Genomic DNA, 24,360 nt, shown 5'->3' with positions numbered 1-24,360 from the left:
ATCCTAAGACTCTAAAACTCTTTTGCTGCTATGGGTTGGACCTAGTCATGCATTCAAATATGACCAGCTCTGGATCGCTTTGCATCTGTAGCGCCTGGGCTTATGATTCAGGTCAAAGAACAAAGACTTAAATATATGTTAACAGGACATTTTAGTTTTTGTAGCGTTGTCAGTTAGCTGTAAGAATAGCGTGCTGTTTTTATATGTTTTGAAATGGGAGATGCTAAAATGAAAAGCTTCCATGATGAAAGTGTTGTATACACAGAAACACCTACATCCTTTCTCTCTGTGTGCTTTGGCTGATATAAAGAGGTGGCATGGAGAAACCCATTCATGTTTCACATGCATACACAAGTACACATTGCTCTGGGACCCAAGGTACTTTTATGTGAGCATTTAAGAATACAAGAAGAGCCACACTGGATCAGGCCAATGGCCCATCCAGTATTCTGTTCTCACAGGGGCCAACCAGATTTCCATGGGAAGCCCACACTTGCACAAGGAGAAGGGAATGATTTCTGCTGCCCTCTCCTGTTGCAGCCTCCTGCACTCGTGGCCATGCTGTTCCGAATGATCCCTCAACCCCTCCTCAAGGGCAGGGTGTGTGGGTGCAAAGAGAAGTGGGAGGATGTGAGAGAGCCACTTTTTATGATTTAAATTTAATTCTGTTAGTAGAAGAGAAGTTAAGACCCAAAGGCAAGTCCATGACCTTTGTGAATTTTCTCTCTTTTAAATAATAAATAATCACACACCTCCCCATCCTGGAACAGCTATAACTTCAGATTTAAGTTTGATTCATATTGCAGAGCCAAAGCAAAACATACCCAACTGCACCATACCATGTTGCTGAGTTGTTATGTAACAAATGTGGATTTCTACTAGAATATTGAAAAATCAATTGAATGTTTTTATCTGTTTTTCCCTCTCTCTCTCTGTGTTAATGCATCTTTTAAAAGCCACTAATTACTTATATACCCAAAAGTAAGAAATGTTTAAAATATACAGCCCAGCAGTTAAATATGTTAATAGGGAATTATTAAAGTGAAGTGTGGATTCTTGTCATGAGCCTTAATAGTTCCTCTAAATCTGTTTTGATTTATTGAGTCAATGTGGGAGGCATTAATATCTCTTGTCACAGCCTGTAACTCTTGCAGATTTTCCAGATTTCAACTTAGGGTCCACTTGGAGCTATTAGTCTCAAATGGCGCAAAGAGGGGTTCTGTACTTGAGCGCCAAGCTTTTCCTGCCAAAATCCCTTAGGAAACCTTTGGTTTTTTAACCCCCTCCCACCCAAAAGGCAAACCTTGCTGCACCTGCAGAGTAACCTAGGTCGGGGGGAAAGGGGGGTTTAAGTGCAAGCCAGGGGTTTTAAATAAACATCTTACATGTCACCCCATCTAACTAAAATATTTAGTGGCTCTAAAACTCCCCCTGGTATTGGAGACTTTGACTCTTTTGCCCCTGGAGAGGGTCTGGTACTGGAAATCCTTGTGCTTAGAAATACCAACATGAACACTTCTCAAATCTTTCAAGCAACTGCTTGAAAGTTATGCTACTTTTATAGCAAGTGCTCAGTTTTTCATGGTTATCTGCACCTGGGAAGAAGAAAAGCCTCATTTTTTTTCAATTCTTCATCTCCCTTTCACTGTGTAATACGAACAGAACTCACTGCAACATCCTGGACACAGGGTGGAGTCGATATTTTTTGTACAGTCTCTCTCTCTCTCTCTCTCTCTCTCTCTCTCTCTCCCTCCCTCCCTCCCTCCCTCCCCCCTCTCTCTCCACCCCCCCCCCCGCTTGTAGGATAAATATGTCTTCTGTTTTTCACATTGTTAGACAGTTCCTAGAAGACATTGGTTAATTTACATTAGAGAAGCTCTGAAACTGTGAATTGCTGCATTAGTTCCTTACTTTCTCGATGAAAACATCTTCCTTGATGAAAGGGCAGCTTAAATGAAACTGGTAAATGTCCAGGTTGGGTCTTAATTGGATACAAACAAGGTGCAGGGGTGTATTGATACATTTTGAAGTGCAGGAGCTCATCATGAAAGCCCTCATAGCCAATGGATTAGGAGTCCAGTGGATTAGGATTAGCCAAGATTTATATAATAGTGTGCTGGCAAGGGTGGGGTGTTGGTTAGGATGTAGGACTTTGGTTGTAGGGACCTGGGTTCACATTCCTGATCAGCTGTGAATTTCACTGGGTATGCTTGTTCCAGTCACTGTGAGCCTAGCTTATCAAACAAAGGGCTCATGTGCCAGGCCAGATTTGTTGTCCAATGCCCCCTCTCATGTTACATCATCATCAGATGACAGCATCACTTCTGTTGTAAACAGAGAGGAAAGTACCCTGGCTACATGCTCCCAGGCTGCTTCTCCACTGATTAGGAGGCTCCTCACTGTGGCTTTCTGACCCCTGTAAGAAGTTTTGTCTTTTGACTCCACAGCTTTGAAAATCTGAATTTTCTTCATGTGAGTGGATTAAAAAAGATTGGGCTCTTTGAGTTGATGGAATGATTAAATATTTGTCTTGTTTAGCAGGTGCATGAATGGGAAATGCAATTAGAATGATGAAAAATACAAAAAGATCACACTGGGGAAAATACGTAACAGTATACTGGGAGATGTATCACAGTCACAGTCTCTCTTAGAAAGAAATACAACTAGAAGACATTTTCATTTGAGTGTCCAAACACCTATAACACCCCCACCCACCCACCCCTGCTGTACTTTTCAAGATACAAATGATGTAGTGCATACATTGTAGTGCAAACAGTGAGGAGTCAAATAGATGAGAACACATATGACCCTCTTGTTTTATTCAATGTAGATTCTCCATTGGGACACGACAAATGCAAGCAGTTGTTGTCCATTTCTTACTTTAATCACATGTATGGACTTAAACAGATTATAGCTCCCATCTCTCCCTAAACTGCCATCTGGCAGTCTGCTTTTCCTCTTTACATGTTTGCTCTCCCCTAACCCTGGAGGAAATACAGATTCTTCCCTTGATCTCCAGGCATGGTCTACCAAACTTTCTTGCTCCACAAGGCAAGTATGCTGCCTAGTTCCAAAGATGGTCTCTGCAGACACAGAATCTTCTGGCTGACACTGATTTGTTAGGGATGCAAATGGCCAGATCAATGACTGATGGGAAGTTTACAAGGCTATTAGCCACAAAGGTGGTGCTATGTCTCCACTGTTGGAGGCAGCAATACTTTTTAGAGCAGGGGTCAGCAAACTTTTTCAGCAGGGGACCGGTCCACTGTCCCTCAGACCTTGTGGAGGACCAGACTATGTTTTGAAAATAAAAATAAAAGTGAATGAATTCCTATGCCCCACAAATAACCCAGAGATGCATTTTAAATAAAAGCACACATTCTACTCATGTAAAATCACGCTGATTCTCAGACCACCCACAGGCTGGATTTAGAAGGTGGCTGGGCTGGATCCAGCCCCCGGGCCTTAGTTTGCCTACCCATGTCTTAGAGTGTTATTGTGCTTGGGTCCTGCTTTTGCCTACTAAGAAATCATTGCACCATGACCCAGGGCCTGTATTGCCTCTTCTTCATTCATGCTAGGCAACCGAAGACCAGTAGCTAGTCAAATACTTTTGGAAAAGAAATTATTTTTAGAAAGTCAGGGGGATTGGTGGGGAATGCTGCTATTCAGATTTTAGGACTTGGGTAATGACACCTCTTCTGAAGAATTTAAAGGGATTCCTGAAAATAACAGATTTGGAAACGGTGTCAACTTATTACGTATATGTTGCCAAAATTTCTGCAGCTTATAAGGGGGGAAAAGGATTTCATCTCCTTTGTTGCATTAGTTTTTTCTTTTTGTTTTTTAAGAATTTAGGACATGGCAGTAATTATGATTTTTTATTATAGGTGTACTTTGGGCTGCATGCAGCCAATTTATACTCCAAGTAGAACCATTGAAATTAACAGACCTAAATTAGTTACATACATTATTTTGACTAGGACTAACAGACTAACAGTGGCTACAACCCTTTAATTTAATATGGATTTGTGGTTTTTGCTTATGTATATAGTATGTAATAACAGTCAATATATTTTTTATGTGAATAATTATTAGTATGGAGAGAAAGTAACTAAATCAGTGGCCTTTCCATTTCTCCATTCCTTCTGTCATGAAGATTGCTTTGGTAAATGTGTCATTGCCACCCTAGTTGCCAGTTCTCTGCTGACCTTCCATGATGGTTAATAGAACTTAGTTTGTGTTGCAGTGTCACAATGTTGTGTGCTTCCTCTCCCTGTTGCTACTAACAGCTATTGGTATACTGGTGGCATGGAGAAACAGAACATACTAGGTGAATGATGATAGAGAAGAGATTGTTGGGAGGGCATGTGACTGAAGTTCTTAGCAAAAGGCATACATTTACTCTTGCATCTAGTTTGGCTTTCTAAATTTGAGGTGCTTTTCAGTTTGTAAAATGTGTATGGCATTGGTTTAAACCAAGGATGACTATCTTTTGAACTTTGGCTCCTATCAGCCCCGGCCAACAACTCCCGTGTTTCAGGATGGTGGGTGTTGTAATCCTGCAAGATCCGGAGGACTACAGTTTAGCCACCTCTTGCCTACACTGACTTGCAGTGTCTCTCCAGGGTTTCAAGTAGGAGTTCTTCCCCTCAACTTGAGACCTTCTGCATGCAAAGGATGTGATCCATCCCTGAGAGATGGTGCCTCCCTCTAATGTTCTGGAAGAAGGGACGATGCTTTTGAAGGACAGGAGAGCTCAGCAATGGCGGCTGCTGCTGAAGTTTGGTAATTCTTGGTGGCAGAGGGCTGTTATCACCATTGCACTGCTCTGATAGGGCTTGGTGTCATCCATCATTTATTTCCTACGCAAGAGTGCAGGGATATCTTGCTTCAGTTCCTGTTTGTAAAGTTCCTCAGCTCAGTCTCTTGCTCCTCTGCCAAGCTGGCAGAGCTCGAAGGTTGACTTCCTGTGCAGATGATGTAAAAGCGCCTGTGCAAATTCTTCCTCTGCAGCCACTGGGAGATAAAAGCCAGGACGCTGGGGATTATAAAGAGGGAGCCAAATTATATTTATAATATTAAAGTTGAGTGCATTTGTGGTTTTGCTGTCCTCTAGGGTTTTTCATAAGTAGAAAAACATGAATTAGCATTTTCCATTTCCATATATTGACTGGAAACATAGCCTCCTCTCAATTAAGACCTATAGCTTTTGGGATGTATGCAACAATTTTATAAAATATTTACGACAAGATTTGCATTTTACATGGTATTACTCTTCTTCCTTTGGTCTCCTTGTATGTGCAGGAAAGGCTTAGGCCTAGGAGAGGAAATGCATTTTGCCTGCTGGGAGGAAAAACAAATCTAAAAATGGACTTGCGAGCAACGAGCACTGGAGAATGTCCACTGTTGATTGTGGTCTCCAGTAATTATCTAAGGTCGATTTTTGCCAACCACATATTTTGTTATATCATCTTTAAAGGCTGTGCTCCCCATGGAAATCTATTACTTTCCCCTTTAAAACAGGCATTGGAAAAGACGGTTTTCAGCTTTGTGTTAGACAGATAAGTGGAACACTTCTCTCTCCTTCCCCCCTCCCCCCAAATGTAAATGCGTGTTGTAAAGAACATAGCTATTTCCTGGATAATTTGCAGTTGTATATTTTATGTTAATTTCGCCGAAAATATTGCACCCCTGCCAGGTTTAGTAGAGGCTCACTGTGATATGAATAATTTCTAGCAAATCATTTTTTTTCCTCATTTAAGATTTGGCACCTTTTAAAGATTTTAATAATAGCAACAAGGAAGAAGATTTAGAACAAGCGAGACGGTGTAGCGAGAGAGAGAGAAAGAGAGAGACGCACGTCGAGAGCGAATGTAAACTAGCAAGAATAATTACATAGCAAACATTTTTCCACAGATATTTTTTTTCCCCTCCCCTTTCCCTCCTTGTAATGTAATATCTATTTACTAAACTGTTTATTTTAGGTCCTTGGTTTACAATAAAATATTTATACTTGCTTTGCTGTAATAAAAAATATTGACAAAATACTATTGAGATTTTAAAGAAGTCAATTGGTGTTTTCGCTTCCTAGGCAGCAAAGGCAGAAGACCTCTCTCTCTCTTTCTCCTCCGTTTATGTGTATCTTAGGCATATGTGAACCTGGTGCAGGCTTTCCCAGATGGGGCCCTCCAAATCTTAATGGACTACAGTTCCCATCATCCCTCACCACTGGCTGTGCTATCTGGGAGTTGAAGTCCATCAATATGCTCCGCCTCGATCATTGAGGTCTTCTGATGGGACACTTTTGAGGGTCTCCCATGCCCCTGAGCTTGGCTGGCCTTTATGAGGAGTTGAGCATTTAGAGTTCTGCCCCATGGAGCAACTTGCCGACAGATGTTCGGCAGGAGCTACCCCAACTCGTTTTTCTTAAGAAATGTTCTGAAAAATTGTATTATTCAGACAGGCCTTTCAAACTTGAAATTCTTTGCTAGCCAACTCGTACTGATGTGTCTGTCGTTTTTATTGTAATACCATGATGTTGTTTTTCTGTGATAATGTATATGGAAGTGTGGTTTGTAAGTATTTAAATCAATCAATATATAGAACCAGGTTTGTGGGGAGCCTGAGCTATCATTGCGGCAGCTAAGAGATTGAGCTCTGAACTTGGAAGTAAAGGTAAAGGTAAAGGGACCCCTGACCATTAGGTTCAGTCGTGACCGACTCTGGGGTTGCGGTGCTTATCTCGCTTTATTGGCCGAGGGAGCTGGCGTACAGCTTCCGGGTCATGTGGCCAGCATGACTAAGCCACTTCTGGCGAACCAGAGCAGCACACAGAAATGCAGTTTACCTTCCCTCTGGAGCGGTACTTATTTAACTACTTGCACTTTGATGTGCTTTTAAACTGCTAGGTTGGCAGGAGCAGGGTCCGAGCAATGGGAGCTCACCCCGTCGTGGGGATCCAAACTGCCAACCTAGGCAAGTCCTAGGCTCTGTGGTTTAACCCACAGCGCCACCCAGTTCCAAATGTCACCTTAAACTCAATGTCCTGCGATGAGAGCCTCCTGAAGTCTCCCTTCCCCATTTTACAGTAAGGGGGGGGGCGAGGACTAATACTGACTTCTTTTAGGACTGGCTGTGCATTGGAGGTGATCCTTGGTATGGGACTCTGAGGGTTCCCCTCCAACAGTCCGTACCCACCAGTGGGAACTCTTTCCTCCCCATGTTTGCCAGTGGGCAACTCTTCCCTCTAATCTTCATTCCCTTTATATTTATTTCTGCCCAGCTTTGGTTTTAAACGATATGTAGCTATAAAACTCACCAGACACTTCCAGCTTTCTTATCTTTAGTTCTTACAGTTAGAATGAACATAGAGAACAATTTTGCCCTAAAACTTAACCAGGAAATGTGGGTAAGGCAAGTATAGAGTTCACATGGATCATATATTCAAATGTCCCAAGCATGATGCTTGCTTTCCATTTTACCATATGTATATATTATTTTTTAAAGGTGTTTTGAGAAACGTATCATTTTCTCAAATGTGGATTTTCTTTGAACTACAGTCAGCCGGCAACTTACTCAGGGGTTACGTTCCGGGGATTGTGCCTAAACCAAAATGGTGTATGGTCAAAGCCCATTGGCGGTTATCAATGGCGGGTGGGGATGCCAAAGTCATTTTCCTTGGAACCATACACCTTTAGTTTCTAACTTTTCTTTGGCCACATATGTAAAGCTGAATGTGTGTACATTGCAGGCTTATTGTACTATAGATCTCACATGAAGCTGCCTCCTACCTTGCCAGGTAAGTGCTCAGTGTTGTCTCCACTGACCAGTTGCACACGTCCAGATTTTTTGAGTCTTTCGAAGCCGTACCTGGAGATACTGGGAATTGAATCTGGGACTTCCTGCATGCAAAGCAGATGCTCTGCCATTGAGCCACATGCACAGTTGATTTTTGTCCCCAGTCTTTAAAATGAAATGGAACTTCTCAGATTTTCTGGCCAGAAATAAATCTGATCTGTGGAGTTTAGGGTTTGAGGTATTATGTTCAAATGACATCTTTCTGTTCCCAGATTTTCATGCAATTTCTTGACAAGTGGTTTTTTTTTTAAAAAAACAACCTTTCAAGAAAGCCACATTTTAAAACTGAAATTTATATAGCTTTTGAAAAGTTTGTGGTTTTCTTTTTCATGGTTGTAGTCAGCCTTTTTAAACAATGTTATATTATTTCATTATTCTGATACAGTGTGTGCAAAACAATTGAAAACATACAGGAGATTAGTGCAGGCTCGAAAAGTGAACAAAAGGGGGAGCTAAGGAATCCTTAAAAGCTGTGCTGCTTAAAGCCTCATTATGGATAACAGATGCTTCTGAATTTTCTACTTTGTCAACATACTTTTTCATGGCTGTCCTGAACCGCACTTCCCCCAATCTAAAGGAATGTATGTTTGTTTTAAGAGTATGCATTCAATCTGGTAGACTAGGCGTGCTTGCAGAGATGAGTGGAAACTTCTTACTGTAAGTGTCTAAACTGCAGCAAGAAATTAAAATCGTTGTTGAATAAATTCACATGATTTCTGATCAAATTAAAGTTTAAGGTGGTCAAATAAATGGAAATCCTTGGTTAATAATTAATTGAAAGGCTACAGCTTTTTAGAGAGTTGGCATGAATATGGAGTTAACGTGGAGGTATGGCATTATGGTGGTTCCCCACCTACATGCTGGGCTGTTTCCAGAAAATAGTATTGGAAACTACACCTGGCTTCAGTGTCTGTTATGTTGTGGGGTGTTGTAGGGTTCCATCTTGTTCCTGGTGCTACGTGTCATCTATATGAAGCTGTTGACAGAAGTCACTGGGATATTTGGCGTGAATTGTTCAAAGCTGATATCTCCCAGCTTTGTCATCTGAGCCAGGAGAGCCTGAACTGAAGCCTAGATGCAGTGATCAATTAGAAGAGAGTCAATAAGCTGAGGCTGAATTCTGATAAGACAGACACTGTGGGTGGGCAGTTCCTAGGTCCAGGAATTAGACAACTGCACATCCTGCTTCCCTTTTAAAAAAAGTGGCAGGGAACTGGAAGTGGCCAGCAAACCAGATCTTTATCTCCCCCACTTTCCCCATGGGAAGTTGTCCAACCTGTCAAGCACCTGATGTCACAGTGACAGATGACCCATTTTCCTTTGAACAGTTAGAAATCAGATCTTTGTGGGTGAGGGCACAGGACACCTCCATACTGAGGACTGGCTCAAAGTTGCTGGGAATAGTGTTGCTTTTTGAGTTGTCGCAGTTTTGCACAAATCACATGAATTGGGGCTCAGGCAGGTGTCAGCCAGCGAGACAGTTCTGATTCCTGACCCTAGTCCCTTTGTGGACTTATTGCACATGTTGGTATTTCTCACCCTCTGTTAAGAGGAAATAGCTGCCATTCTGAATCCACATTCTGTCAACTTTTATTGTATTGGAAACAACAGGTAGCCCATTCCTTAGGCAGTGTGAATCTAGCAGACATAGGTTTAAGCTCCATCTCTCTGCTGTCCTCGCTTAGGGCCAATCCAGATTTATGTTAAATGCACCTTTGCATTTAATCCACATGGCTTTTTTTAAAATGCAAATATCATTCAATGGAGGGGGGGCAATAATTATTGAGATTACAAGTTGTGTTATGGGGGAATGTAATTTTTCTTTCCTCTCTGCAGTTGTGAGCTACTATAAATAGTAGCTATGGAAGAGCAATTATAATCAGGATCTCAACAGAGAGTGAAAGAGTTAAATTCCCCCTCCACATCTGCTATGATCCTGACCATATGATCACACCACACACCACTGCCCAGCTGATGCCTTTTCTGTTTAACATGGATGGGCTTTTTTCCATGCTAAATTAAATGCACATAAAAATTAATGCCATGTCTCATTTGACCGTTAGCATCCAAAGCTCAAATAAGGGCTCCACCAGACCAAAGTATTTTAACCTTAACATGATTTGCTTTGTGTTTCACATCTCTTTAAAGGGACGGTTGTGGTGAGCAAGCACAGCCATTGCATAGATTTCAAACCCCAGGGAAACAGAGCTTAGGGCACAGAGGGTAGGATTTCTGAATTGGCAGAACTGATGCTATCATGTGTTTTCAAGATTACAGATATCTACACCTAATCAGGGGGAGGGGGGAGGTACTTCTCCCCATCACTTACTACGTCCAACCATAGTAGAACTGGACTTGCAGTAACTGTTGCCATGTTGGTTATTGGTTGAAGTTTAACCTCTAGTTGGTGGGAGGCTGGGATTCCTGATGCATATTAATATGTGGTTCCTACGTGTAAATTGGTTCCTAGGAAAGTAAATTAGCCTGCTTCCTTCCATGATGCCTCTTTAAGGGCCTTTTATCACATTAGAAATCATTATCCACAGCAGTAACTAAAAAGAAGAAGGGGGGGGGGGAGAGACTGAGCTCTGCCCTTCATTATAGAGGCAGCTTAAATGAAGGAGAACTCAGGCCTGTTATCTTTTGTGCAGATAATCAATCTGCAATCGAAAATAAATCCTATTGAGGTGCCAGTAGCTTTCCCTTCAGGGTATGGTCCAGCATTTTCTCACGGGAGGCCAACTGTTACTCAGAGTCAATGAAGTTTTGTGCTTTGTGTAAAAGTTACCAACAGTAAAATGAAAAATTGGGTAAGATTAAGTAATCCAGATTTTAGCCAGCATCGGTTTGTTGGTTTAGAAACTCAAGTTGGACCAGGAACAAATAGGTACTAAAGAAGATAAGATCAGAGTGTATTTCCTTTTGATATGCTAAATAGATATTGTGTCTAGAACCCTTCTAAAAGCTCAAATTGCTTTATTGACCTTCTTTCATTTTAACTTAACTGCAGTCCTGGGAGGCGGACCAGGTAACTGTCAGAGGGCCAAAGGAGAAGATAGGTAAATAAGATCTTAGTTTTTAAAAACTGAGCCTTCACTTGCCTTGGTCCCAGCTGCAGGAATTTTGGATCTTTGATAGCATGTCTACTTAGCTGTCAGAGGAGAGGGGGAGAGAGTTGCCCAAGCCCATGTAAGGAGTATGTGTACAGTTCAGAGAGTTCTGTTCTAGTTAAATGCCAATCCCCAAAGAATCCTGGGAATACTACAATGGCGAGTGTGCTGGGAATTTTGTCAGATTTATTCTCTTCCACTTCCTCCCTGCTGCCTCCTAACTATAGTTCCCTGAGAAGTAGGAATCACTGTTGAGGCTGGTGCTAGTGGTTTGGCATCATTAGGCACCCTGTGAGGTATGCACCACAGAACTGGGGAGTGGGTCTACTGTTGACCCCTGGAGCCTTGGGGCCATTCTGCTTCTCTGCTTCTTGTAGATACCTCTTCACTTGCCCTCTTTGAACTGCGAGAGGTGGCAAGAGTGAGAAAATGAAGCCGTGCCCCTTACTCATTTTGAACTCTCCTTCTGGTTGGCTTTTCTCTGTTCACAAAACTGGAGTCACCCTCCTACTTTACCACTGACGTAGTATGGAAGAAGTAGATATTTGCAGATGTCTTTTATTGGGACTAATAATTATAATGGCTTGTCACATGCTACATTATAGTGGCACCTGTTGACACAATACAAGCATTGCAGGTTATCAGAACACTGATCAAAAGTGATAAAGGGTACAAGCTCCTTTTCACTTGGTAGCGCTGGATGCCATTATGTTTCCCAGCATTGTAAGTCAATCTAGTCCTTTTTCTCCAGCTCTTGCCCATTTTAAACTGTCCCTTCAAAGTTTAATTTAATTTCTGATCTTTTTTGTCTTCATTTGGCAACACTCATGTTTTGAGATCCAGGCCAAGAGTATCTCAATTTGGTGGTTTGGAAAAAGAAAAAGGCTGTAATTAGAGTGCCCCAAATATGTATTTGGAAAAGAAAATAAGGGTGGGCTTCTCCTGTGCCATGACAGCAGCTGGACTTCATTAAGCTCCGGCGTTAATTATTGGGAGGCTGAAGATTCAGAATGCATGTAGAAACAATAGGTGTACCTACCTCTCAGCAAAGGTCACCTTGAACTCTGGGTTTCCAGAGGGGATAAAGACAAAAACAGCAAAGAATTGAGGGATACACACCTTCCTTGCTCCAAGTAGATTTCTTAAAACAGCAAGAGAGCAGTGTCTTGACCATAAGAATTATTTTTTTGCAATTGTTTGGTCTTCGTATTAGCTGGGCATGAGGTATGGGAGGAAAGCGTACTCTGCTGTTGTAGCCTGGCCTGGATTCATGCGAGTGGAAGGCATTAATGTTATTTCCCCCCTCTCTCCCTGTAATGTGTTTGAGAATTCCTCCTTTTAGTCTCTTGAGTTTATTCCCCCCTTCTCAGCCACATACAGTGTGGTTTGAGGAAGAATTATTAATAGCTTCATATACCGTATGCAGTATTCTATTGAGAAAACCTGTTAGGACTCTGCATCTAAGGGGAAAATGTTTAAAGGGGAAGGCGGGGGAGGGAACAGATGAATGTCACGAAGAGCCGCGATGCCATAAAGCAGCAATTGCCCAGTAATGCCGTATCGCCAAAGCCAATGACATCCAGGCGGAAAGTGGGCCAATGTGACTCCTGGTGCAAGAGGGCAGGCGGCTCCCTTCGAACTTAGTGGGTGTCTCACCCACTTGCACTGCTAAGCCTCATAATTGTTTGACAAAACAAGGAAAGGGATTGAGGTGGGCAGGTGCCGTAAGTGCACGCGGGGCGGGAGGCTAGGGAGCGAGAAAGATTGGAGAAGAATTAGGTTATTACATTTCCTCCTTAATTCTTCATCAGGGCTGCTGCCTCTTTTTGCTAGAGAGAGGAGAGAGAAATCAATGCATTCTGATTCTATAATTTCCCAGGGTGCCTCACTCAGAGCACAGGGTGCCCTGGGAGGTGACATAGCCGGTCATGGAAGCTTGCACTCCTCTTCGTTCCTCCCCCCCCTTTCCCTTCCCTTCCCGGTGAAAGAATTCATTGGAATTTCACAACCTTTGCATGCTTTTGTGAAAACACTCATTTGTGTTTGCTCCAACCCGCTAATGGCGGATGCCGGGGTTTGCGAATCCCACCTACAGTCGGTGCTCGTTATGGCAAGGAATGCGCCGTTAATAATGCATCTGTGAAACTCAGCTGTGAGGGAGCCAAGTAATTATCCCACCGTAGCGTTCCCTGCTTCAGTGTCATCACAACTGGGGCTTCATTAAAAGTCCTAACAGTAGAGATGTTGTGTGGTGTAGCCTCTATGTGTGCGTGTGCGTGTGCGTCCGTGCACACACACATTTTTTTTCATTTAAATTATCAGCAATGCCATGGCTCAGAGGTAATTTGACTTTTTGAAACCGTGGAGCCCCTGTGAATTTCCTTCCTCCTCTCCCTCTCACTGCCGTACCAGCTGATCAGCCCCAGAAGAACAAAAGGTTTATCTGAAGCTATGAAGCATATATTCACCAGCTTCTGGCGTCTAGATAAAAAAAAAAATCAAAGTACTCCATTGAACATGTTAATACTGAGCAAAATGCACACAGTCAGACACTAAACCTTTACAGGGATTTAGGCATTTGAAAAGTGATACTCTGATCAGGTCTTGAGTCAGTCTCCTTAAGCATGGAGTCGAGCAAAAATCAGAAAATAATATAGGTTTTAAAATAAATGGGATGCTTGCCGTTCCTTCGCCTGTGCATGCGTGCGTGTGTGCATCTCCATCCTTATTTTCATCTTTTTGTTGGGTGAGCTATTGCTGAGTTTTGAGTAACAGTGTTTAAGCAGCAATACATTTTTCCTTGGATTTTGTATAATGTTGGCAAAGGAAATGCTGTGCTATTTAAGAGAGGGTGTGGGCTCCTGCTGATCTAGGGGTGGTGGCTTGTAGATCAGCGGCAGAGCTCCCGATTTGAATGGAGAAGGCCCCCAACTCAAGATGTAAGAAGAAGCCTTGCTGGAGAAGCACAGCTAGCCCAGCTTCCTAAAGTGCCCAGCCCAATGCCTCTGGAAAGCCCAGAAGACGGACTTGAGCACAAAAACTCCCACTGTGGCCTTGGGCCAATGACTGGCATTGAGGGGGTCTACTGCTTCTGAAGCTGGAGCTCATTTCTCACAACCATCATGACTAACTCAGTTGGTTAGAGCGTGGTGCTCGTAATGACAAGGTTGCAGGTTCGATCCCAATATGGAACAACTGCATATTGCTGCCTCTGCAATTCTATGACCCTGTTCTGTGATATAACAGCAGTTGGTTAACCTGTTCATTCTCCATGAATTTGTCTGTTTGCCTTTTAAGATCAATCTAAATTAGAGACTTTTTGTCACCAAGTCTTGTAGCAGTTACCGTATTTTTCCGTGTATAACATGCCCCAGTGTATAAGACACCCCCTATTTTTGGGACTCCTAATTAAGAAAATGGTTCCAGTTACAGATAGGTAGCCGTGTTGGTCTGCCATAGTCAAAACAAAAAAATTCCTTCCAGTAGCACCTTAAAGACCAACTAAGTTAGTTCTTGGTATGAGCTTTCGTGTGCATGCACACTTCTTCAGATACACTGAAACAGAAGTTACCAGACCCTTCTATATAGTGAGAAGGTGGGGAGGGGTATTACTCAGAAGGGTGGTAGGAATGGCAGAAGCACTTGAGGAGGGCTTGGAGAAAAGTAAGTTGGGATTGAGCCTGAGAAGAGTCCACCTCAGAGACTCCACCTCCTCCCCTCCATAAATTAATTGTGTGCTGTGTGACAAAGATATTTCTATTGCTTCTCCCGAATTTACTTTTGATCACTTTCCTTGGGTGGCCCTCATTTCTGCTATTAAGAGAGAGGCAGAGAAATGTGTCCCTGTCCACTTTCTCCTCCCGGTGCCTGAGCTATCACAGGACTGGGTGAGACCTCTGCCAGCAAGAATTCATTGGACGAGGAAGCCAGAGTTAGTACAATGCAGTCTTGTAAATAAGTCCACAAAATCTGTTTATTCTCCCCTCCCCACCAGTTTGCTTTGAGCTGACAGAGGAGGGACAGGTAGTTCTCCTTCCTGAAACAGCTGGGTGCATTTTAGCGCTAGGTCTTCCTTCCTCTTGCAGCTCCACCGCCTGCTTATTGGCCTGCATGTACCGTAATTCCATGCAGTAGCCTGTATGAGGTTCCTGGTGGCCAACAAGTGGGTGCTTAAATTCAAGGCTTGATTAAGGCCACCCTCTGAAGGGCAGGCGTGGAAGATAAAATCTACCAATGGCTATCAGTCCTGATGGCTGCATGCAAGTGTCAGTTTCTGAGGCAATGTGTCTCCAACTTTCTGTTGCTGGGGAGCAAAAGTTGTGGGGAGTGGTTGCTTTCTTACTCTTCTCATGGTCTCTTGAAGGTCATCTGGTTGTCTACTGTGCAGGACTCCTCCTTATTTCGTAGGCAATGTACTTACTGTTGGCTGAATATAGGCCCATAGAAAGTTGTCTTGCAGGATCAGGCCAAAGGCCAATTTCCTCCTATAAGGAGAAGTGTGCATACAAACAAAAGCTTATACCCAGAACAAACTTAGTTGATCTCTAAGGTGCTTCTGGACAATTTTTTAATTTATTTCGACTGCGTCAGACCAACATGGCTACCTACCTGAATCTTCCTCCTATAAGCTCAGCACATTCTGAACACAGTGTCTCTGAGAAGTTCATTAGCAGAGAAAGGTGGAATTGATCATCACCTGTTTATTATTCCAGTGTTTGATAATCAGAAGTGCACTGCATCATGGCAAAGATGTTCACAGAATTTTATAAGCATACAAAAGAATATAGCAGCCGTCCTATGGATATGTATGTGAATTATTAAAACCACTTCTTGCAAGGGGGTAGCTTGCGATCTCAGACCTTAGAAAAGGCAGGTTAACTAACCCAGCTGTTGTCTTGGATTGCAGAATTACAGAAAAGGATGACTCCCCTCAGGACAAAAGTATTTGCAGGTTGTTGTTTTTAAAAGAAAATAAAAGAAAAACCTTAAAACAACTTCAAATGAGCACAAAGGAACATATAGAAAATCATTGCCATGGTTGTCCTGGAGCACTTAGTTGCTGATTTTCTTTCACAGATTCTCATTGACCCAAAGACAAAAGAAAATCTCTTTTTGCCAAAACTAGCATCTGCATACAATAAAGCTGCAGGAATTTGCAGGTGAACATGCGTATCTGTTCTCTCCGCCATCCCTAATTTGAACTGAGAACTCAGACCGGAACTTGCCTCTGCTGCCAGAGTTCAGCCCAATAACTTATGAACCTTTGATGGATCATCTCTCAGTGTTGTCATTGTTTTACTCATTGAGTAACCATAAGGAGACCTTCATAGCCCCTGAACTATACAGATAAGCAGTTAACAGGCTGTTTTCTCTGGAAACAGCTGCAGCTTCTGTAGCAAATGCAAATAGATAATTAGAGTTCACTTCGCACATTTCCTTCTGACTCAGCTTCAGAGAAAAGAATAGGCAAATTGATGAATATAACAGCAACTTCTTTTTTTAAACAAAAACAAAAACCATGCTTGTAGGACAGTCCATTGAGTCTTGAGTCTTACTTTGCTGGTTCTTGATCAGTGCAAAAATGATACGAGCCACAGTTTGCAAAAGGAAGCAGGGGGATTCTGCTGCAATAGGATTGATTCAATAATTGACAGGCACTCTAATCAACACTGAGCACAGCATATCCAGCTGATTTATATATTTTTATTTTTAAAAGGCTAGAGATGGTGGGGAAAGTGCAGAAAACCAGGGTCTGATTCTCCAGCAGTTCATTTGAGGGCAGTTTCTAGTCACCAGTGTTGAGCAGTTCATAATAAGCCTGGTGTGTTGCCTGTAAACATTTGAGCTTTGAACATGTGCAACTCTCATCAGAAAGTGAGGCACCAGCATGGGGAACGCTGAGCCTTTTAAAAAAGCCACTCAAGTTATTGGCCACACCCATGGTAACGCAATTGGGGAAATGAGTTCTATAAACCAATTATGGTTTCACACAAATGATTTGGTGTGTTTGCTCTAGACCTTGTATTTGCAGAGATAACTGAAAATTATACGGGAATGGCCCTTCAGAGTTTGAAGCAGAGGGGCAAATAGAATCCCATTATCCTGCTCAGACCCCACATTTTTGTGCTCCTGTACTTTCTCTGAGACCATCTTGGTGCTAGATAAATAAGACTTAGAATCATGGAATCATTTCTCTCTGCAACATTTTCTTCAACCATATTTCTTCTTCTCTTTATCTCAGCTCCATATTACAGGGGCATTTCCACCAAGAACATGACCCAAACCAGGTGGCATGTTCTGCAGGAAGAATATTCATGTTGCAAACACTGCATTCTAATATGGTAGCAGTGCTGGGAATGATATCAGTTTCTTACCCTGGAAATCTACACCCAATCAAAGTAGAGCTGTAGTAGGGGATGTTGTGGACTACAACTCCCGTTATCTGTTAGCCATTCTGGCTGGGGCTGATGGGAGTTACAGTTCAAAATATGCAGAGGGCAAAATGTCAGCCACCCTGGAAGTCAGTGGAAGTTTGAATACAGCTAGACGACCTCTTGGTCAGAGTTGATGTAAGGTAGCACCTGTATGTTTTGTTGTTGAAACAAGCAGGTCTGACCCTGAACTCACTCCGTGGAAGAAGAAAAAAGGCAGTGCACAAGTGCAGCAGTAAAAATATACTTTCTTATAATATCCATGAGACATGTTTGTACATTAAGGGGGTTGCACAGAAATGTGCATGATAACCAACCTACAGCTCTAGAATTCCCTTCGGGGGCGGGGGCTCAAAAGAATCTGTTCAGGATTGCTTCAAGTAGTTGGGGCAAAGCTATCGATGAGGGTTGCTGTTAGGGTATGGCAATGATTTGGATGTTCTTCTGTGGAAGTAGTTTCCCCAGGGTTGGGGTGGCCCTCCAGATGTGTTTAACTAGAACTCCCACAACCCCAGACCACTGGCTATGCTGGCTAGGGATAATGGGAGTTGTAATTCAACAACATCTGGAGAGCACCATAACCATCCTAGTTCTGCACATTCTTGGCTGAAGGGGCAACAGAAAACCAATCGGACCATTCCTGTTTTACAAAGAACCCCCTTCCTGGTCACCTGTTGGGAATTACCGTATTTTTTGCTCCATAAGACACACTTTTCTCCTCTTAAAAACTAAGGGGAAATGTCTGTGCATCTTATGGAGCGTATGTGTGGTCCCTGGAGCTAAACTGCTGGAGTGCGGCACGCTCCTGAGCCGCTTTGGGGCTGGCGGGGGGGGGGGAACCCTGGGCTTCCCCCTACAGCCCTGGAAGCAGAGGGCAGGTTGCACGCAGATGCCCCGCGCTCCTATGCAGCTCTGGGGTAGCCCACGAAGCCTCCACAGGGCAGCTGGATGGGTATTTTCCATGTTGCTTGTTGCCAAGTACATTAATAGCATGATGGTAACAGCCCTCAACAGAAATCCAAATTTTTCACCTGCTAAGGAGTAAAAGTTCTGTCTGTGGAACCAGGCACACCTATGCTGCAGCCAGCATATTCTCTCTCTTCCCCCCTGCTGCCCCTTCCTCTTGCATAAAAGCTTCCTGTCCCCCATGTTCCATCCATCTCTCCCACCTTCTTGCTGATACTGTGTGCACATGTTTCACAAAAGCACAGGAGGGGGCTGTGATGTCATTGCATTAGCTGTCTTTGGAGATGCAAAAAAATCCGGGTCGATAGGGAAATGCCTTCCCCGCAAGATCTGGGTTATGCAAATTGCCAGCATACCCGTACAGGTGTGAATCCAAGGGACAGGGCAGTGTGCCCAGTTTCCATAGGCACTTCCTGCGCCTGTGATTTGTTGCCTTCTGTGCCATCCATTTACTGAGCAGAGCTTAATCTGATTCCTTTTGTTGGCTGTGTATATGTATGTGTGTGTATAACACAATGCTTCAGAACAGTGGGGGAAGGGGTTTGGTTTTAGCCTATCTTTTGCTTTGCTTTGCGTTTTGAAAAGGGTTTCCTCTTCTCTATTATGATTAATTTTTAATGGCTGGGAAGGGAGAATCGTGTCGGTTTTAGATCAGCTGTATTAAGCTGCACGCTTCTGTGGCAGAGCCACTCTAACATTTTCCGGAACAGAGCACGTTGGTTCAGCCGCATTATTAAGGACTGAAGTTTTTTTTTATTTGGGTTCTTTATAAGCCATTGGAAAATAGCCAACCTGCACACCCACATGGGGACCAGGCTGAGGATTTTGGGTTCCTCAGCCCGACCCCCCTGCCCCACCCTAGTTTTCTGCTGGAGCTGCAGAGGGTGGTTAGAAGCGCTGGATTGGGGTGGAGAAAGGAAGGGGGGGAGAAGTGTTTGAATATTGTGCTATGAAGGGAACAGTCCTGCAGCGAAGCAGTTGTGATATTAGAGCAGCTCTCCTAAGAGATCCCTTGGCTCGGTGTGTACCGATCGGAGTGGCACATTCCCAGACAGCTGGTCGCTCAGCATGGGTTGTGCATGCAGCTAGGAAGCTGGCATACTGGCGAAGAACAGGTAATGCTCTAATTTCCCCTGTGCAGATGCGGCCAGGAATATCTTAATTTATTGGTGTGCTGGCATGCAAGAGGGAAAGCTGGCTGTGCAGCCTTGCATAACTATTAGCATGAGGAGTGGGGGGAAGGGAAAGGAGAAGCTTTGCTAGGGACTTGACTTTGACTAAACTGGGGTTGGAAATTAGGAAGTCCCCCAACCTTTGGTGTGTTTGTGTGTACTTAGAATGGCTTTTTAACACCCCTGTATTATTTAATTATAGATACACAACCAATACTCTGGGAATGGCCTACTATTCTGGGGAAACGGAGCGTACAAAATGTTTAGTTACGATCTCTTCCTCCCAGTCTTCAAATAAACAACAACAAACCTTTCTTCCCCCTTTTAAACTAGGTAATTAAATAGCAGCATTGCTTGGCATTGTGCTGCTGTTCGGAATCTGGAAATTCATCCAGCCACATTATATTTTGCTGGCTGACAGGTTGGCCGGTTGTTCTCCCAACCCTACCACTAGCTACAGCTAAGCAATACTTTGCATTTAGCTCTGCCTTTCTAGAGAGAGATTTCTAGAGAGATTAGAACCGCCTTTCAATAACTTGGGTGGCGTGTGTGTGTGTGCGTGTGTGGCTTTTAAAAAACATTTTGGGGGGTGGAATTGTAGCGCTGTGCCTGTAATGTGCTTTGGGGCAATAGACACCTTGTCATTATCCCATTGACGCGCTCAGTGTATTCACATGGTTAATTTTGTTTGGCCTCTTGTGTTTGATAGATAGATTAGGCCCTTATATAATTCTCTTTATAGAAGAAATTGAACTGCCTTTGAACAGGCAGACAGCTAATTGCTAGCAATTTGTGTTGCTAACAAGAGGCAAAATGGTAGCATAACATTAGGCTCAACAGTCTGTTAACTAATTTGCTGAATCAGATTTAAAAATATGCCCTCGGTAGCGACGTGTTTCACAACAGTGCTTGAGAATACTTTCAGACAAATCACTTGCAATGGTGTAGGACTCCCCATGTTCTACTCTTAATTTTATAGTACTCTATATGTGGAAGAGAATGGCCCAAACTACACCATGTTACTGGCCTCTACAGATTGTATTTATCAACACACAGAAACCATCATTCTTCCAGTGTACATACAATGGGTTATTTGTACACAAGAAGAGCCCTCCAGTTTCAGACCAGAGGTCCATGTAGGCCAACATCCTCTTTCCTATGGTGGTCAACCACATGTCTCTGGGAAAACAACAAGCCAGTCATGAAGGGAATAGCCCTTCTCCGATGTTGCCCTCCAGCAAATGGTCTTCCTTTGTATCACTGCCTCTGAATCTGAAGGTTGCATATGGCCACCATACCTAATAGCCATTAGTGGACCTGTCTGCCATTAATTTGTCTAATCTTTTAAGACCTTCTGAGCTTGTGGCCATAACCCCAAATTGCAGCAGTGAATTTCGTACATTAAAGATGCTTTGAGTAGAAAAAACACATATTTCCCCCCCTCCTGAAACTCTTGCCAACCAGTGTCCTTGGGTGACCCCGTGAGAGAAACTCCTCTCTGTCCATGTCTCTCCACATCCCCATGCATAATTTTATGATCCTCTAGGAAAGATGAAGCAGCCCATCTCAGGCAGCAAAATTGCCAGTAGTTTAGTTCATAGTTTTACTATGGGGGATGCCAGTGGGATTTTCGGCCTCAAACATCCGAATGTCTTGGGACAGCTCTGGTTCCATCAGGACAGGGTGATGGGTTTGAACGTTGCGTCTTTTTTCATAGGCAACATATCCTGGGCCTTTGCACCATTCTTTGCCTGCATTGTGGTTTATTTTGTGTGTTGCACACCAGGTGCACAAATCTGTCCTGTTCACTTTCTGTTGGAAAAATGTGTTGTTACTGGCAATGGAGCAAGAAAAAAAGGCAGATATGGACAGACATGTGATCCTCTGAAATGGGAAAAGTATTATTTTGGAATGATGATGTGGAAAGGGACCCCTGACCATTAGTTCCAGTCGTGGCCGACTCTGGGGTTGCGGCGCTCATCTTGCTTTATTGGCCAAGGGAGCTGGCGTACAGCTTCCGGGTCATGTGGCCAGCATGATGAAGCTGCTTCTGGCGAACCAGAGCAGCGCACAGAAACACCGTTTACCTTCCCGCTGGAGTGGTACCTATTTATCTACTTGCACTTTGATGTGCTTTTGAACTGCTAGGTTGGCAGGAACAGGGACTGAGCAACGGGAGCTCACCCCGTTGCGGGGATTCGAACTGCCGACCTTCTGATCGGCAAGTCCTAGGCTCTGTGGTTTAACCCACAGTGCCACCCGTGTCCCTGATGATGTGGATAGTAGAAAGTAAATAGTACTGCACATTTTCGAGCTATCAGGATAATAACCAGGAGTAAGCCTCTAGTTATGGAATTATTAGTAACACAAGTTTACTTTAAAATTGCTGTTATTTTATTATTATTTAAAATGTAACATATTCTTGAAAAGATGTTTTGCAGTGTGGCTTTCAGATATAAAGAAAAAATAAAATACATTCATAATAAATAAAAACAGGTTAAAGAAATAGAGGAAGCAAAACCTTTAAAGGGCTAGGGAAAAGGAAGAGGGGTTTTCCTGGTGCTAAAAAGGTAACAAAGTAAACAAAACTCAGTACTGAACAATTCAAAGTAAATCCTGAGTGGGCACACCTCATTGGGAAGCATACAGTATTCACCAATGGGGCACCACAACTAAGAAGGCCCCTTCTTATTTCTGTTTAAAGGTAATGCCAAAAGAGTGGCATTGTATTGGTTGAGCATTACTGGAAAGAGCTGGGTGTGTAAGAAAGGTAAATTGCTGAGTGTTTCAACCCAAAAATTTGGAAGCGGGTGAAACCAAAGTGGTAGACTTGACTTATTTTATTTGTGCAAACAAAGGATTCCTACAAAAGAGGTACGGTATGACCCGAAATATTTTTACAGGTGATCACTGCATGCTGTGTGCTGAGCACATGGTACAAAATCTCTAATGAAATTATAGAAATGCTTCTGAATTCTAGGGGAGTTGGGTGTTCAGTGGTTTCCAAGAAATTCTCCTTTTACTCCTCGGGGTCAGAATAGATTAGTTGTCCAGATGGTCTTTCCTTTCAACAGTGATTACCTTCCCAAATGCAGCACCACTGGGGGATAAATCTCAGTTCTGAAATACTCTTAAGACGGCATGGTCCAACTGATTGCCAATGAGACCATCCCTCTGACTGAGTGGTTTCCTCTGTTCCCCAGTAGATGCAGACACATCTAGTCTTCATGCTGGCATACCTGCAGGTGGGGCTTGTGCAATCAAATCAGCCTTGTAATTCAGTTTTAGCCTTGGTAGCCATAGGCGACAAGGGATTCCGTGCAGGTGAGTGAGTGGGCTTGATGGGAGGGCAGCTGGAGCATTTCTCTTCCACCTGGGTATCCTGCATAAGAAACAGGCGGGCTGCCAGAGGAGGGGATTCCTCTCCTGTGAACCTGGAGATTGGGGGGACGACACACAATTCAGTTTGCATTTATTGGCAAACCTATCTAATTTGCACTTTGCAAAACAATGCGTAGAATGAAACACAACCATCCTTCAAAATTTGCACTTCTCTCAGTTTCGCAGTGCAGTTCTCCAGCTAAGTAATGCATTAAAAAAGCGCATTATATGAGGGTAAACTGCTTTGCAGAAATGTGTGCATTCGGCTAAATTACACACACACACACATGTGCATATTAGGATAAATTTGCCCTAAAATGTGGATGAATTTTCATGAGGACTTTAAAAAAAGAAAATCACAAACTAATGCGGAAGACTGAACTTAAGACTAGAAAAATGAGAAACAAAGAGAAATGAATATTGAAAGATTTACCCATCTCGGTATAAGAATGCTGTTGCAGGAAGAATGGAGCCCCATATATTTGCTTTGCCAGACCCCAGCAGTCTAGCAGGAGCCAGTGTGGTGGTGTGGTTAAGAGTGTTGGGCTATAACCTGGGAGACCAGGGTCCAAATGCCCACTCAGCCATGAAGCTCCCTGGATGACCTTGGGCCAATCACTGCCTCTCAGCCTTACCAACATCACAGGGTTGTTGTGCAGGTAAAATGAGGAGAGGGAGAACTATGAATGTCACCTTGAGCTCCTTCGAGAAGAAGTTGGGAAATAATACATTCTGCAAGCTAGTGACCTTTGTGGGCTTATTTACAAAGCTGTGATCGGATGGTTTTTCATACAATAAAATCCCCACTGCATAGATGACTGATGTGTCAAATGAAAGTGTTCTTAGCTTAGCCTTCACCTTCCCATGCCGCTTCTCTGTGTGTAGGAATGTGTTTTGTGAAGGAGTGTTCCATCATGCAAATCTCCACTTGCAGCCTGAAATGGGACAGTCCATTTTGCCTGGATGGAGGAGTAGTTTGACCCAGTATAACACATTGTCTTGTTTTCCTAAAGTTTGAGAACCAATGCTGTGTAGGACCTTAGTAGAGAGCTCCAAACTCCTGGACGTCAGGCCCCACATCCCTTTATTTAAAAGAGATAGTAGCAGGCCTTGTTTCAGGCCTGTTCTTCCCAATGGCATGTCACATTTCAATCAAAATTCCTGTATTTGGCAGCTCCCATTTTGAAAGCCCGGTGAAAGGACGCCAGATTCTATTTCAACTGAGTGGCTCACATTTGGAGAGGCACATTTAATAGGATTGAAAAGAAAAGAAATGTTACTTTCATCACACGAGACAACAAAGAGAACCGGGGAAAACGAAAATATTATTTCGTTTGAACAAATTACGCCTCATCTCTCAAGGGCTTTTCTTTTTCTTCTAGGGAGTAGATGAAGAAAAGCACTTTAATATCATTCCATCAAACTAAAAATTTAACTACA

General features: G+C 43.1%; 1 protein-coding gene across 3 annotated transcripts in view; it reads left to right on the top strand.

The window, feature by feature from the left end:
• The window catches only part of ZNF423 (zinc finger protein 423), a 422,985-nt gene that overhangs the window by 312,032 nt on the left and 86,593 nt on the right, over positions 1–24,360 (top strand). The gene's annotated exons all lie outside the window — the stretch shown is intronic.

Source organism: Podarcis gaigeae (assembly GCF_964106915.1).
Source record: "Podarcis gaigeae genome assembly, chromosome: 8".
NCBI lineage: Eukaryota > Metazoa > Chordata > Lepidosauria > Squamata > Lacertidae > Podarcis > Podarcis gaigeae.
Note: the sequence above shows the minus strand (reverse complement) of the source record. Positions and strands in the feature narration are given on the sequence as shown.